Source organism: Clarias gariepinus, chromosome 18 (genome assembly GCF_024256425.1).
Source record: "Clarias gariepinus isolate MV-2021 ecotype Netherlands chromosome 18, CGAR_prim_01v2, whole genome shotgun sequence".
Taxonomy (NCBI): domain Eukaryota; kingdom Metazoa; phylum Chordata; class Actinopteri; order Siluriformes; family Clariidae; genus Clarias; species Clarias gariepinus.
In genome coordinates, this window is record NC_071117.1 from 25929554 (window position 1) to 25947155 (window position 17602).

Genomic DNA, 17602 nt, shown 5'->3' on the forward strand with positions numbered 1-17602 from the left:
ATATTACTCTCCGTGGTTTCCGAGAAAATGATTAGAAATCCATATTGTGCTCAATACCTAAGCCACTAATATCAATGCCTTCCTCAGGGCTAATTAAATAAACAGTACATTGACTACCTTGTCTCGTAAACTAGCTTTTAGTCTTGCAAATACTAGAAATATGGCCAGTAATGCCAAGTTAAATGTGTTAACAAATTTATTTATTTATTTATTCCTGAACATTTCATTTAGTGAAAAAATTTAAATGTAAAATACACAAATTACTTGTATAGTAATCTTGAGTCTGATCTGGATCTTTATGAATCCAAAGCCATGTTTCGGCAAGAAAGAAACTGAGCTTAAGATTGTACCCTGGGGTTCACAACCGCTACCTGCTTCACCACCATATCTCCCTGTTATACTTTTACATAGTTATGTTTCAGGGACATTTGGAATAAATCAGCAATCAAATGCCATAAAATTGTGAAACTGTTTTATAAACTTCACATATCCTACTTAAGAGAAAAAGGATAACTGAAGTTAATTTTAGAACTGACTTCAAAAAGCAAACTCTTTCTACCTGACAGCTCCAGAAGAAGAAAGTGTTGCTACTGTATATGCTGCTTTGCATCCACTTCATTCTCATTCCCAAACCAAATTTATTCTGAAGCAGCAATGCATCCAGACAGGGACATTTATTGTCCATTTTCTCTTTTTCAATCTAGTTCCTCTTAGCTATGATTACTGGAGTGTAGCAGAACAGGACTATGGAACACAATGGCTCTATTCTTCAGTTTCATTTTAAGAGAGACAGCTTCTTTCACAAAATAGAAAGAGGCACAGGACCTGAAAAAAATGCTGTTTAAAAGATTTTTTGTTTCCAATGAAACAGTCAGCAGTAGGGGGAAAAAACTGAAGGTTTGATTATCATAAATAGGAAACCTACTTCCTGATGGTCTTTGTGTACATAGAAAAGCATATTTAAAAGTAAATCAACTGTGATCACCCAGTCACTAAAGAAAAGTTGTTTTTGACTTAACAGGGAAGTGAGAAGTCAAAACATGGATTTTTTTTTATAATTTTTAATCTTCAAATCTACAAGGTAGAGAAAAAACATGGATGCCATCAGCAACAATTTAGCTTTCAGTTAACTTTGATTTGTGATCTATATTTACTTGCCCTAAACAGTAAACTGTCAGGCTATACAGTATTCAAGAGGTGTTAAAGTCAAAGCAGGATTTTTGATTGTGCAAAATAACAGAACACATTTAAAGGAGTAAAAATGTTTTATATTTCTCTATATAATCTCCTTCTACACTAATGTACTCATCCCAGTGTTTCACTAGTGCTTGGATACCATCAAGGTTTTCTCAGTATGCCGGCGGCATGATAGGACTGCCTGCACCACATCTGAAATGCCGGCCTCCCAAAAATTCATAGCTTTCATAGCTTAAACATGTTAAAATGGCTTGCAAGTGGCGTTGGTGAATGGCTGTGTGTACAATCTACAGTTCCCACAGACAGATGCATCTATTCTTCATCGCAAGTTATCTGTATATGTATATAGTATATATTATAAATACAGTATTATACCGTATATCCATAGACAAGGAGAGACAGCCTTCTTTAAAACGTTTGCACCATTCAAATGTTTTTATTGCGGCTAAGAGTCTCATCACCATAACGTGCTTAAAATTTTCTGTAAATGTCAATGCCTAACCCTAACCCTTCATTTAAGGGACTTTTCATCCCAAGTGCCAAGTTATTGGCCTATAAATACAGTATGTATATTAAATAAATTCAAAGAAAATACTTGCATGTATAACAAAATTCATTTAAAAACAAAGAATGATGTTTTACTGTGCAACTACATTAAATTTGATGTAGGGTTTTTTCTTTTTCTTTCATGTTTTTTTCCACCTCCACTTCTCTTCCCATATGGAAAATTATGAAAAAAAAAAAAAACATTTTCAGAGAAAAAAAGAAATGTTATTTTAATAAAAGATAAAGATGTGTTAGAAGTCTACAAGTGGATAAGAGTAAGGTGTCAGAATGAGCTCCTTAACATTCAGGATTAAACATCAGACTCTTTGTACTTGCCATCCAGTGAGAAATCAAGGCATCCACAGTTGGCCAATAATAGGTGCGTTAAAGAATTTCATTTGACATGCTGAAAGGAAAATGAGCTTTGGGTGTAGGACATGGCATACAAATATTATCATCATTGTATATCAGAGAGGAACAGAATTAAATTAATCCGGGCGAGTGAGCAGAATAAAGACGAAGTGAGAGTTCTTTTGTCTCTCTCTCTTCGTAGTAGTCATGCATTAACACCATGTAGAGACAGTATAATTATCCTAGTTATCATATTTCTTTCGCTACTGCTGGCACAGAGCCCATCTATTTATCATATTTTACACTTCTACTGTACATTTCGTGACTAGTTATTACTGAGGGCTGGGATGTGCGTTAGTGTGTGGATGTACAGTAACATGCCATACTATATGTGGAATGAATTGTACCTGGGTCAATGTTTGTGGTTATGTCAGCTCACACTCCCCATATTATTAATTTCATATATTATTATATTATATTATTTAATTTCATATACTGTATTATGTCATTCATTATATGTTGTAACGCAGAGTAACAGACATCCACTAGAGCAAGTATTCAAAACCTATTTTATCGTAAAGAAATTAACTTGGCAGGGCATATTTCAGATTTTTTTTACAAAAAAATCTGAATAAGGTTGTATGGCCAATTTTGTCAACATAGTTGAGTTCAGTCCGGGGGCAGGGAAGTACAGTATGTGATGCGGTGGAGCAAGCGAGAGTGGCATGCAAGTCGGGCGATGTGCACAAGCCTTCCTTCTTTTTCCTCCCATTTTCCTTCACTACTTTTCCTTAAATAAAGTGCCCTTTTTCCCATAAGACCTCGCCTCGTGTCTGTGCTTTATGGTGCCGCCCGTGCACATACTGTAGGGTCGAACCCGTTACAATATATATTGTACACATTCATGGGCAAAATTCTTGCACCCCTAAAATTTTTCCAAAAAATCAAGTATTTCTCACAGAAAAGTATTGCATTAACACATGTTTTTGCTATACAGATGTTCATTCTCTTTGTGTGTATTGAAACAAAACAAAAAAAGGAAGGGAAAAAAAGGAAATTTGACATATTCTCACACAAAACTCTGTCACCAAAAAAGTGGCTGAACAAAATTATTGGCACCCTTAACCTAATATTTGGTTGCACACCCTTTGGAAAAAATAACTAAAATTAGTCACTTCCTATCACCATCAATAAGCTTCTTACACCTCTTAGCCGGAATTTTGGACAACTCTTTCTTTGCAAACTGCTCTAGGTCTCTCATATTGGATTCTGCTGCCTTTATCCAACAGCAATTTTACGATCTCTTCACAGGTGTTCAATGGGATTTAGATCTGTTGGCATCCATTTCTGGGTGCTTTTTGAAGTATGTTTGGGGTCATTGTCCTCTTGGAAGAGCCAAGATCTCAAATGCAAACCCAGCTTCCTGACACTGGGCCCTACAGTGCAACCCACTTAGGTAATCCTCAGATTTCATGATGCCTTGCACACAGAACTTGTAACCTTGAGATTGTTAATATTTTTCCAGAATTTCAATTCTCAAGTCCTCACACAGTTCTCTTTTCCTCCATCTGGCACACAGACACACAATGCAAAGACTAAGTGAACTTCTCTCCTTTTTATCTGCTTTTAGTTGTGATTTTTAGATTGCCCACACCTGTTACTCGCCCCAGGTGAGTTTAAAGGAGCATCACATGCTTGGGACAATCTGATTTATCCGATAATTTTGTGTGACATCATGTCAAATTTGCTTTTTTCCTTCCTTTTTTTTTTTTGTTTTGTTCCAATACACACAAAGGGAATAAAAATGTGTACTGTATAGCAAAACATGTGTTAATGCAGTACTTTTCTGTGTGCCAGAGTCAGCCCAAAGAAATACACACTTTAAGAAAAGAAAAATAGTATGTTGTATATAATATTTCAATATACTATTAATAGTACTTCCATATACATTTGAGCTAATCTTAACAGTTAGAGCAGATGAAGTTGAGTTTGTTGCTCTGAGGCAGGCTGATCCACTGCTGCCCTCCTCTACACTGCACTGCTCCGGTTCTCTCCTCATCCCTGCAGTCTTTAGACCCTGTCTCGTTCTCCAGGGCCCAGTCCTGGAAGCAGATCGTCTCTCCAGTCACCCAGTACCAGAAGCCCATAGTGCAGGTGTGACGCAGGCCGAGCCACACGTGTTCAGTGGAGGCGTTTCGAGCCACTTCCTTCACCCAGAGCTGCATCTCCTGAGTGAGCACTGAGACCAGGTCATAATGATTGTTCCTGCAGTATCTCAGAGCATCTCTCCAGGTCAGACTCTGGTTGATTAGAATCAGCTTATAAATGTAAAAATGTAGAAATAAAGCAAAAATTTTAATTCCAACATATTCACAGTTTTAAATAGGTACAGCATGGAATTCTTCAGTTAGTTAGAGTGTCGTTTCTCCCGAGAATACTAACAAATAAATAAATAGAGATACTGAATAATTGTAGTGTAACTCACTCTCATGGCAGATAAATGGGAAATTTGGGAAATGGAAAATCTGTGCAGCCCACCTCACTCCAGTAGAGTTGATCAGACACACTCATTGCAGCACAGTTCAAATCTTTACTGGGTTTGTTAGAGCTCCAGCATCTGAATGAGGAATTACTCTGATCTGACCACTTCCAGGAGTCATTAAACAGACCAATCCAAACATAATTATGAGTTAAGCTTTGCAACACATTCCAAATCTCCTCATTCTCGGTTTCATTTCTCACACTGACCAGGTTGATGTGGTTCTTTCTGCAGTAGGTCTGAGCATAATGCCATGCAAATCACTGTTTTAACTTTGACTAGTTTTGGAAGATTTCTTTGTAAGACAACTTACTATTTTGGGTAGATGAAAAGTTAGGCTAAGACAGTCCTAGAGAAATATAATTAATTGAGCCCACAACCAATACTAATTGAACTAATACTAATTAAATACTTGAATTACAAGTTGAGTCGATTTTTAGGGTGTGCTGTACTTAAAAAAATTAAATTCAATGACAATTCTAGCATATACTGGACATGAAAGTTGCTGCTTTAATATACTTAAAGTTTCATGGTCAGTGGCTATGAGGTGAAGTGCTCCCTTCTGTCAGGCCCTGCTCAATAGTGGGACCTGTTGGGAAATAAAAGCTTCTATTTCAATAATAAAATATTTAGAAGGATCTGGGAGCGGAGGAATAGGAGATAAAGGCTTCCTTGTGTTTTTATGGCCATTAATTTGTGGGTTCATTGCAAAAGCTTTATGGGGACGTGAATATGCTAAAGCCCCTGATGAAAGAGTAAAAGAAGTGCACAAACCCTAAAAAACACTAACTCCCTGATGGTGGGGTGAGCTAACCACTTTCACTGCCATATTGTTCTAGTTCATGAGCACCGTCGCTGGCCCAATGATATAACCAAGAAATGCCACCTTGTTAACAATGAATTCACACTTGTCACATAGAGTTGGTGTTTTAGAAGTTATAACAGCAACTTCTTGGAGTGGATGATGTGTGGGAGGGTCTGGGGAGAAGATCAAGGTATCCTCCCTGTCAGCCATGATACTGTACATTTTCCCAGAAAATCCCTTGGTATGTCATTAATGAGGCATTAAAAAATTGGTGCTAAAGATAGCCCATATTGCATTACACACTACACACACTGGCAAGAGGTGGTGCTAAAGTCTATTTTCCTTTTGACCGGTTGAGTTTTCTGTAAGTTATGGCCTCATAATCCTGTTTAAGAAAGACATCGGTTTAGCCTATGGTAGTGGTTCTCAGCTCCAGTCCTACAAGACCACTGCCCCAAACATTTTAATGTTTTGCCAGCTCTAATAAACTGATTAACAACCTTTCCTAATTTAAATGGATGTGGTAGAGAAAAAAATAAAAATTAGTTCTAATAATATTAGTAATAATAATAATAGTAGATTCTGCTCTCTTCCTTTTTGCTACTTTTGGAAGCTTAATACCAAAGGCAACTTGGTAGTCATTATGTCAAGAAAGGGGACAATTCTTGATGTATGAAAAAGACTTGAAATGTTTCATGCGGAGTTGAAAAAGTGACAAAACTTTCCTCCCATTATTTCTCTGTCCTAAGCTTTGGTGAATGTTGAAGGGCTTGGAGTGTCAGCTGGAGCTTTTCAATGATGCTGTGGTTAAAGGAGTAGTTGAAAATTGTAAACAATCTGTAGTGGTAGTCTGTGACACTTTGGCTGAGGGTAATGAGGTAAACTATTAACTTGGTTCTGGGGGCTGCCACAATAAACCATAGTTGCTAATGGTGCCAGTGCTGACCATTATTTTCCTTCATCTGCCCCACCAGAAAGAGTCCTGGGGTGAATAAATTAGAAACTGGAGGGAGGCTTGTTTTGATGAGCCCACGATTCTTGAGCAGGTTGTCGAGGGAGATAGACCATGAAGTCATCAAGATGCACCTAGTCATTATGTAATGTTAGTGCCATAATTAGGTACCTGCTGAGTCCCTAAAAGACTGGCAACAGGAAGAGGTTGAATCAGTTCAACAACGTCCTGATTGCAGGGGGCAGTACTAACTGCAAGCAGCAGCACTTGGAATAAAGGAAATGGTTTTTAACATTTTGCCCCACTAAAAAATATTTTAATATTTCCCAACACAGTAGAAAGTACCTATAAGTGTTGAGATATTCACATCCTTTGGACCACACCACTGTGGCCCAGCCTAGTATTATATCAGTGATTTCACATGACAGCTACTAGACACAAAATAGTAATCAATAATATCCTTTTGTTCTCTAGTTGCACATGACATAAATGAAAACATGATTTATCAGACTAGGTCACCTTGTTTCATTCCTCCATGGTCCAGTTCTGATTCTTAGATGCCTATTGTAGAAACGTTTAGGTCAAAATTGGGTCAACAAGTGCACCCCAGCATGACCCCATCACTGATTCACTGGTTTTTCTTTTTTGGCCCACGTTTGGTAGATTCTGACCATTGCACGCCAGAAACATCCAACAAGAGCTGCTTTTTTACAGTTGCTCTATCTGGTCATTTAGTCATCACAAATTGGCAGTTCTCTGGGCCTTGTTGATGTCAGAGGTCAAAAGGGGAATGGAAAAACTGGGTTAAGCCAATAAAAGGGTAACATCTTGTTATAATCAAGTATGCCAACAAAATGTTGAACCTTGAAGCAGATGGGCTATGGCGGTAGAAGACCACACCTCGGGAAACTGAGGTTCACATGGGCCCTCCAAAATTGGACAGGAGAAGAATAAGAAAACATTGCCTGGTCCCCAATTTTTATTGCAACATTCAGCTGGTAGGGTCAGAATTTGGCATAAGCATAAAACCATGCCTTGGATTAGCGATATAATGGTCTGAGGGTTCTTTTCTTGGTACACATTGAGCCCCTTAGTACCAACTGAGCATGGGTTAAATGACACAGCCTACCTGAGTATTGTGGCTGACCATTTGACACTGTATGAGCACAGGATATTGCACCATGTTACAAAGTTAAAATCATTTCAATCTGGTTTCTTGAACATGACAGGGAGGTCACAGTACTCAAATGGTTTCCATACTCACCAAATCTCAATCCAGTAAAGCACCATTGGGAGCGGTTGGAACTGGACATCCAGGCAGCAACAATGTGATTCTCTCATGCCAATAGGACCGAAATCTATAAGGAATGTTTCCAGCACCTTGTTAAATCTATGCCATAAAAAACTAAGACAGTTCTGAAGGCAAAATAGGGTTCAACCAAGTACTAGCCAGGTGTACCTAATGAAGTACATAGCTGGTGAATGTATACAGTATGTAATGAATTACCAAGGTAATTTTACAACTTACATATTGCTTAGTAATGATTAATCCTAAAATTAGTTTTTCTTATCATTTATCTTTTATCTTTACTAATCTTAGCCTCCAAACATTGGCTTTAAAAAGGATAATGACAGTAAATGACATAAATTAAGCATTTTTACCTAACTTAGCTACTGTAATAGGTTCTCTGAAAACACATGCATGCATGCACCAACCCACAAACACACTCACACACACACACACACACACACACACACACACACACACACACACACAAATCCTTATCAGACTTATGAAGTGGGAAATGACTGCCAAGAAATTATGACAATGGGAGGTTTGTTCACCTCAACGGATGCTCAAATCATTTGCATAAAACAACATGCAGAATTAACATGAGCAAAAGGTCATGAGAAGTGAAACATTGTCTATGATCTGCTCTTTAGAAAATATCGCATTAATCATCATCTTTTTAATGTTATGCCCTACACAAAGTTGCATTTGATTTCTGAGCTCCTGAATGAAAATACAAAAACTGAATTGTACACATTAGTATTCACACCTCAGATGTAACTAGAGGCCAAAGCCCTGTTCTGTCACAATTATGCACAAACAGCATGACTGCGTAGCTCACATCACTGTGTATAGGATTTCTGCAACGATAATCAAATCTAATCAAGACCATGATTGATCCAGGGGGAAAATGTATCCTGTATAATTCTGCCATGTGCCATTGGAAATACAATAGGTCTACTAGGTCAGTGGCCCGGGGCGTAAAAGATCAAAAGGCCAAGGTCTCAGTTCCCAGTTTGATTTACACCTCGATCAAAAAATATGGGACTATGCACAGTGCAAAAATGAGAATAGTAAAAGATAAGAAAATGCATAAATAAATTTCCCATTATGGTACCTCCATGATCTTTCCGGACTTTTATTTCTTTATACATTGGAAAATGATGCTGGAGGAATTCAAAAATTGCAATGATCTCCTTTAAGTTACTTGTCACATATACATGTTTGAACAATAAAAACTCTTTCTTTGCATATCCCAGCAAAACTGAGGTCACAGCGTAGGGTCAGCCATGATACTGCGTCCCTGGAGCACATAGGGTTAAGGGCCCAACAATGGCAACCTGGTGAAGCTGGGGCTTGAACCACTAATCTTCCAATCTGTACCTTAGTCATTTAGCCATTTGAATTACTACTAAACAGTTGATATTAAAACAGGATGTATATCTGCTACTTTTGCTCTGTAAAGCTTCATAACGGCTCTAATCTGAGGTGCTGTTTGTTAATTGGTGATTTCTGAGGCTGGTGACTCTAAATGAACTTTTCCTCTGCAGCAGAGGTAAGTTTTGGTCTTTTTTGGTCTTGCTTTCCTGTGAAGGTCTTTATAAGAGCCAGTTTCATCATGGTGCTTGATGGGTTTTGCAAATAGACTTGACAATACTGTACTTACAAGAGCTTTTCCAGAACAAATCATTGGAAAAGTTGGTCATGTGGACAAAATTTGTAAAATCTGGACATTTTACTTAATAGATTTTTAACTTAATAATTTGCATGGGAATCAAATATTAATAAAGTAGCACTATGTTTTTTTCTCTTTCTTTCTTTCTTTCTTTCTTTTTTCTTCCTCATGTGTGTGTGTGTGTGAGAGAGAGAGAAAGAAAGAGAGAAAGTGAGAGAGAGACATCTGTTCAGTTTATTAATTTACGCTGATTGTGTGCAGATATGAAACACTTCTGGACAGAATGTGCTTTAGTTCCTTTTGCCTGACTCAGCTTTTTGCCTGTTATGATGCCACGTTCACATTTTCCCAGATACTATATTTGTTTAAGCAGTTTGGGAAGAAAACTTTTTGAAAAGCCTGATTGTGAAAAACTTGAAAAAATAACTTTACGGAAATGAACTTAATAAAATAATATAATATAATGGCTCAGGGGTTAGCACTGTTGCATCACAGACGAAACCTTTCTTTTATTTATACAGATTATTTTATTGCATGCTACACATTGTGACAGGATGTTAAATAAACATACATGACTTTCATTAATAGCTCTATTAATACATAACACACACACACTATCTCTGTAGCAGGTGCACCTATTTCACCTACACTCCTCTCGAAGCCAGCCCCTCTATTTCTCCAGCCAATCAGACACATTAATGGGCGTGATCATGTAAATTAAGGGGCGGTGTTTTTTCCTCAATGGTGCTCTGAGGTAAAGTTGTGGTGAGAGCAGTTTGAGCTGCGCGGCTAACTGCGGACAGGAGGACATGACGCGGAGAAACAAACTCGTGTTTCACTCCCAGGACTGCAGTACACCGCGGATTTCTTCTCAAGATGTGAATTTATCGGAATAAAGAGACCGGGACAAAAACAATCAGAACAAACAAAACAAAAAAATAAATAAAAAATGCAGGCGCCTCGGCTTGTTCAGTGTTTCGTTTTGGCGGTTGCTGTCATCCGGACGAGTCGCGCGCAGGCAGGTAAATTCAAATAAGCTTTAAACTCTTCTTAAAATGGATTAGAGCATATATTTAAACCATGTCTCTGATATATTTTAAAACCTTTCTTTGGAGATACCCTTTATTCCTGTGTGTGTGTGTGTGTGTGTGTTTAGCTCGTGCGTAACGGGCATTATTTTTGGCACGTGCCTGGCTTCCTTGCGCACGCGGGTACGCGCGCACTTTCTTTCCTTCTTCTTCACTCCAGACAATTCAGTGGATTTAAAAAGCAAATCAATATTAATTTACACTTTTTTAATTTTTAAAATAAATTTTAAAAAGAAGAAGAAAAGTGCTGTAGGGAAAATAAAGCGCGCGCGCGCACGCATGATGCACAAACGCGTGCAAGACCTTTAATGAGACGGACAGCCATGCGCGTGCCTGTGACGTAATGTTTTAACAGCCACAGGACGTTCTTTTACTACATGCACAAGCCACAGTGAACTTTATAGTGCATCTCTGTCACATGCACAAAGGGGTTATTATTATTTAGTTTTTTTTTTCCTGCTCTGCAGCCGTGCCATGTCCTGGCCTTTAAGTTTGTGCGAAAACAAAAAGAACTGACCAGTTTAGGTCCGGAAAGCATTGCATCGTTAAGTGTGTGTGTGTGTGTGTAAGTGTTGGTAATTTACTTCTCCTACATTTGGCATGACATGGTTTAGTTTTAGAGCATGCATGATTGTGCAGAGTGTGGAGTTTCTGTATCTTAATGAAATTGCTGGGAGAATCTGTCTCAGCATGTTCATTTTAACAGGTGTGTGTGTGGTGTTCATGGATCTACAGTGATGTCCTGCTTTGTCATGATCTATTGCCTCCCTGACTGAAGATGATCACGTACGAGCGTGTATGTGTGTGTGTTGTCCTGCTCCGTCTCATGATCTATAGCCTCCCTGATTGAAGCTGGAGATGATCACGTGTTTGATTTTGTGCGCGTGAGAAAGAGAAAGAGAGGGGAGCCGTGTAGACTGAGGCTAAGGGACGTCTGGCCGTCCTGAAATGGAGTCTCTCTTTCTCTTTTACTCTCTCTATTTCTTGTTTGTCTGTCTCTCTGTTTATATTTCTCTTTCTCTCACTCACTGTCCATCTCTTCAGCTTTTTTCCCCTTGTGTATTTCCCTCTCTTCCTTTATCGCACACTTGTTCATTCTTTCTTTTGTTTACTCTCTCTGTGTCCCTTCTCTCTCGATCTTCATCTCTATATCTCTCTCTTTCTTTCACTCATTGTGTTGGGCGGTGCAAATTATAATGAGTAATTAATGAAGTATGTTGTGATATTTTTAGCCGCTGCGTGTTCACTTACACTGTCACTTTTTTTCCAGTATAGACAGAATTTTACACAATCATCGAGTTGTAAAGATAATGCGTCAGTCTTGACAGGTCACAGTGAGCTTGACCATAATGAAAATGAAATAAATAACAAGCACACAAATACAGTAAAGTAAAACAGACCAAAGGAATAACCAAATCGCCTAGTTGTTCCAGTCTCAGTGGGTTAAAAGCATCATACAGTGTTTAAACCATCCCTGTTTTTAATGAACGTGCTCTTGCTTTGACCTCCTGCTCTAACGCCCACGAGGGATAAGAAATAATTAGGTTTTATTTCCTTAAATCTTAAAAAAAAAACAAGCCTGGTTTGCAGCAAAAACAGCCACTCTGTTTCTAAATTTATCCCAGTCCCAGCGCACACCTCTAGAGGGAGCCGGACGCCACTTGGATTCTGTAGCACACTGGAAAGAGCGCAGATGTCATTAAGACGTGCTGTACGTAGTGCTGAGTTGAGAATGCCCCTGTAAGCTGTTTCTAAAGAAACATTGTTATTGCAGTGCAGAAAACCAGCACGTTGTGTCAGGAGGTTGAACACCAGGACATCTATATCTGAGTCAACTTCAATCTGTTCCCTTGCGTCTGCAGCATTTGGATATGTTAGCAGCGTAGGATGCTCAGTGGCTCCATAAGGCACATTAGATCTCACATCTGAAAGTTATGTATTATTTCCTAAATAAAGAAAATAAAGTCTGCTGATTCTGGTGTCTGCTTGAACATAGTGTTTTGAAGTGAATACTCGTTTCATCATGTACAGTATTTGCCAAGGCATGATGTCATCATAATCATCTCATCCTTATCTTCATTATCATCTGTATGTCTTTTTGTTTGTGTGTGTGTGTGTTTCAGTGCCTTGATGGAGGAACGGACACCTCATTGCTGTGGTTTTCTTAAAATTAAAGAAACTTAAAGCTTCAGGGAAGAAAAGGTGGAGATGATGCTGTGTGACCTCGACCTGGCTGTTTGTCCGGAAAAAATAAATATATAAAAAAAAAAGGTTTCTACAACACACACGCGCACACAACTCCTTCATATTGTCTTAGTCTGTGTTCCTTTTTATTTTATATCATCATAAATCCATCTTTTTTTCATCATTTTGCACTTCTTAATCATTTATATATTTGCTTGGAAAACATGATGCTTGGACGAGGCTGTACACAGTGATGAAGAGAGAGATAGAGATGTTCAGGTGTCACTGCGTTAAAGGACGTAAAAAGAGAACTGAGGACGTCTGATAAAAATAAAGTTTAAAAATGAGTACGCGCACATTACAGTCGGATCAGAAAGCATCATGCTCCTCGTCAACCTGCAGGGCCGACTACGATGGAGACGTTCAGGAAACATAATTACCATCTTTCATCAACCATCTGCTGCTGTGTCTGTCTCATTTAGATAATTAGGACAACAAGCCCTCGGGCTGGACTCAGATGCACACAATTTCACCCAGGAATATCGAACAGAGGGAGAAGAAGAAGTGCCGAAAGTTCAGCTTGAGAGATGACACGAAGTTTGATTTGTGTTGGGCTGCAATTATTGATTAGGTTGAAGTTTGAGCCATTTCCGTTCGTTTGATTAGGGTCTGATTAAATCTGATTACGATACTGTTTTAATCATGCTGCTGCTAACCAGGGTCATTTTCAAAACATGCTATTAAAAAGTGTTAGCGGATCAGACTTAGATTGGACTCTGCTTTAACACTGTAATGTCCTTATACTTGTTGAGGTGTGTGTGTGCGTGCATGTGTTTTAGTCTGTCCCTGTCAGTGTGTCTCACCCTGTGTGTCCATTACAGCAGAAATCCTCTACATCTAATCAAACCGGACAGCCTGCTGTGAGGTTTCATTCATCAGCTAGAGACCAGACAGGTTTGATAAATGACCCGGACTTTGGCCTGCCCTCCCTTTTTCACTGTCCTTCTCTGCCTCACTCAAACACATTCCCACACACACGCACACACACACACAAAACACACTGACAGGTTGACATGTCTCACTTCGATTAACTTACTAGACTTTTTTTTTTTTTTAAAGAAATTCTCCGCACTCCACCATAAATGTTTTTTCAGGATAGTAGAAAGTAGTCCAAGTTTAAAAGTTGTTCTTAGGAACTTTTTAGCAATTCTATAAACAACCATAAATTTGTGAGAAATGGATTCTTATGCACATAAGATAGAGATGAGAGAAAGAGAGAATTAGCTTTTTCTATGAAGAAAATAGCTTGGTATTTTACTGGAAAGATTATTTTTTGTCTTATTTTCCTGTTTTAATCATGGCTGGGAATCACCCAGGACCTCCTGATACGATATCACGATACCTACCATAGGTGCTGATTTGATTAGCCCTGCGATCATGATTTTTTAAATATCATGATTCGTTATTCACATTCTTTTAAATGTCCCAAATAATTAATCCCTAATAATTTAATAATAATTTGGGGGGTCAGCGATACATAAATTGCCACACAAAAGAATCGCTATACATAACTAAATCAATATTTTTGCTTAATAATTATTTATTACAGCATTTCCAGTACCTTCTCTGGTCACTTGTATCCCATCACAACATTTAATATTTCTTAAGGTTGTATTTGCAAGCTGAAAAGTAAATATAAATAGATCTAACGCTTTCAACTTGGCTGAGGTTTACAATAAAGATGCATGATAGATTGGCTAGTGATGAGAATCAACGGGTTATTACAGGGTCTAGCAGGCAGATTGGATATGGATAATGTTTTCCAACTTGTAATAGTATTTTATCACCAGTTTGAAAAAAGAAAAAGATGGCATCACATGTTTTAAAGAAGGCAAATGATGGTCTTCTGCCCTGGTTGGTAGCAGCACCTCATTTGCAGTTGGATTTTTTTATTTATGCAACAACAAAAAAGGTAGCCATAAGCACAGTAGCTCTGTGACCTTGTGTCATTTTAAATACAAATGTGTTGTTTAAAAGCAAACATTATTTAAGTTTGTGCTTTGTTATGAACATAGTATTGAATTTTGTAAAAAGAAAGGATAAAAAAACTGTCTTTAGATTTTTAGGTTAAACAAAAAAAAAAAAGGAAATTGGTATTAGTTAAAATAACAGCAGTTTTGCTGTTTCAACACAAGGGCTGTGAATCATGGGTAGACTATTGAGTCAATTTGGTTAGATTTTTGCCCATTTTTATTAATTTTCAGTTCAGCATAACTAATACACACTGCCTATTTTGTCTTTAATTTGTCTCAGCTATATTTTTCTTAATTAAAAGCTAGTTAAAGTATCTGAACTGTCCATAAACTCAAAGAACCGATACAATAAACAATAACAATAAACAATGTTTTTACGCATTTTACGCAATTTAACAATAGGTTTCTAAAAGAAAACAACAAATTTGCCTGATCATATTAAATTACTCTATTTATCACTACCTATTCGTTAATATATTTTTTTCAAACAAAATAAAAAGATTAACAAAAAACACAATGTGTTTTTATCCCCAAACATTACTATTTATTTTAAAAAATGTCCATCAGTTTCCACCTAATTATAGTCGATAGTGTTTCATTTAGCAGTTATGGGCCTCTGACTATTAACCATAATACCACTGCAAATGTATTAGTTTAGTGGATACAAGCTGTCCATATATTTATTTTGTAAAGATGGAATGATTTAAACACTCACTTTAAGTGTAAGTTTTACAGCAATTTTAAACAGGTCATGTTATATTTGATTTAAAAAACACAGTATGTTTTGTAGTAGGAGACTACGACACTAAAGGATAAGAGTAAGGTTTTGTATTTAATTTGATGACCTGCTGTTGATTGGGTGAAAGAGCAGAATCTTGAAAGTGGGACACGGTTACTAGCTCATGCCATTGTGTCCTTGTGGGTAGACAGTTTAAAGAGCTTTGCCTTCTTTGCATTCCAATATTTCATGGGTTTTTAACACAGTCGTTACCTTGCACTCGCCACTTCTTAGATAAGCAATATCGCTAACATAACAGACCAGTAAACCTGAGGAGCAGGAAATGTATTTCACTTTGTATATGTAAAATATTAATGATATTTAAACTATTGAAGTTTAAATGTTGTTGTAAAGAAACTTCATTTCCTGGCCAAAAAAAAAACCTGTGTTCATCAGTGTAAGAAGGGAAGTGCATGAATCATCTAGTACAAGCCTACAAGGCAGTGTTATGATCTGTGGTTGCTTTAGTTGCTCAGGTCTAGACTCAGCAACATTACGTGGTAATATAGTGAAGTCAGCTGATGACCAGCATGCACTAAATGACCAGGTTATCACATCCATAGAGCTTTACTGTTAAAACAAACTAGACAGGAAAGTTCAGGAATCAAAGTTGTCTAGCTCGAGTAAACACCCGCACGATGAATTTTACTGATGAACAAGTTCGATAGGCTGGGTTTTAAGTTAAAGCAAACACCATTTGTTGATGTGGGATTAAGAGCGCAACGAGCCGACATGTTCTGCCATTCTGGCCAGGAGTAATGGTGCACTTTAAGCTCATTATTCAGCCTGAACAATGTGAGTTTTCCCATCACCGCTTTAAAAGCTTTTGGGGGTTCTGGCCACACCGGCCATGCGCTTTAATTAAAGGGGATTATTTTAATTAGGAAGCGCTGTGGGTCTCCTTATGAGGTCTGTTCTGTCTTACTGTGTGAGCTGTACCCGAATTTCTTTCCCTCCAGAGTGCTCCAAATACCAAACCGAAATGTTCTAATCTTTTTTTTTTTTTTTGCTGTGAAACTCATCTGTAGAGCTATGAGCAGTTTTTTTTCTTTTAATTAAAGGGCCAGCAGAATTTATTTGTCTGGACAGAGATATTAAACCCCAGATGTCTGGCTCAGGGTAAACGTTATTAAACCAGCACAAGCAGTCTTATTATTTTTTTAGATAGGATTTTGTAGAACGACTAAATACAAACTTGTGCACAAATGTGTTTAAATGATTCAGGAGACTTAAAACTACTGTACACACTGATGAACTTTTTGTAAACAAATCTCTTCCTGATGTAAAGTGCAACAAGGTTATAATTTAGGATGCCTGGTATCACCTTTATGCTCTTCTCTGAGACATACTTAAGGAAATCTTAGCTGTTTCTACAAACAGTCTTGTTTACTGTGAGACATTGTTTATGCTTCATGTTAGCAGGGAGGAATAGAGGTGTGCGACACACATCTGTGAGACAGATAAGATGAATTTGTGTAAACAGCACTGACGTGATTCATGGTGTGTGATATTCAGCAGGACGAGTCTATAAACTTTAGATGAAGTCCTGTTTTTTGTATTTAGCCAGACTGCGCTGAAAACAACATAATATAATTGCAACAAACACAGTCTGTTCACACGCTTGTTTAATAGAATGTGCTCGCCAGCATTAGTATCAGAATTAACATTGGGTTTCAAAACACATCACCAGGTCATCAAGAGATGGCCACCGGGTTTTAACCATAATCAGTCCATAATGCTAATTTCAGTGATTGAGTCCAAGCAGCAGGCTTATAAAGTACTCACAGCATTTCTGCAAACTTCCTGGCACCAATCCTCTCGTTCCTAACGACCATCACTGTGTGGCGAAGTGAAGTGGGAAAGAATCAGCATCGGAGCCGGAATCCGAGCCAGCTCTGTTAGAGGGGTTGCAGTGTAATCGACATGAACCCAGGCGGTCTCATTATTTCCTCGGTCTTCTCTCTCTGTCTCCTGGAACGCTGGCAGATGAACGCTGGCAGCCAAATATGCTACAAAAAGCACAAATCATTTAAACTTAGTGAGTCAGTGAGTTAAATATTTGGTTATGTCAAATTATGTTTTATAGAAAAGAACAGATCCATGATATGCTTTTTTTTTTTGTCATTGTTTTTTTTTTCTTTTACAGAATACATGTATACCTAC

At 37.9% G+C, this 17602-nt stretch overlaps 1 long non-coding RNA gene and 1 pseudogene across 1 annotated transcript; one reads left to right on the top strand and one right to left on the bottom strand.

The window, feature by feature from the left end:
• Positions 1-4055: 4055 nt before the first annotated feature.
• Positions 4056-8804, bottom strand: LOC128506367 (snaclec convulxin subunit beta-like; annotated as a pseudogene).
• Positions 8805-10141: 1337 nt separating this feature from the next.
• On the top strand, positions 10142-13386 carry LOC128506259 (uncharacterized). The gene is made up of 2 exons (XR_008355698.1): positions 10142-10378; positions 12568-13386. It is a non-coding gene; the product is annotated as an uncharacterized LOC128506259 (long non-coding RNA).
• The last annotated feature ends 4216 nt before the right edge of the window (positions 13387-17602 follow it).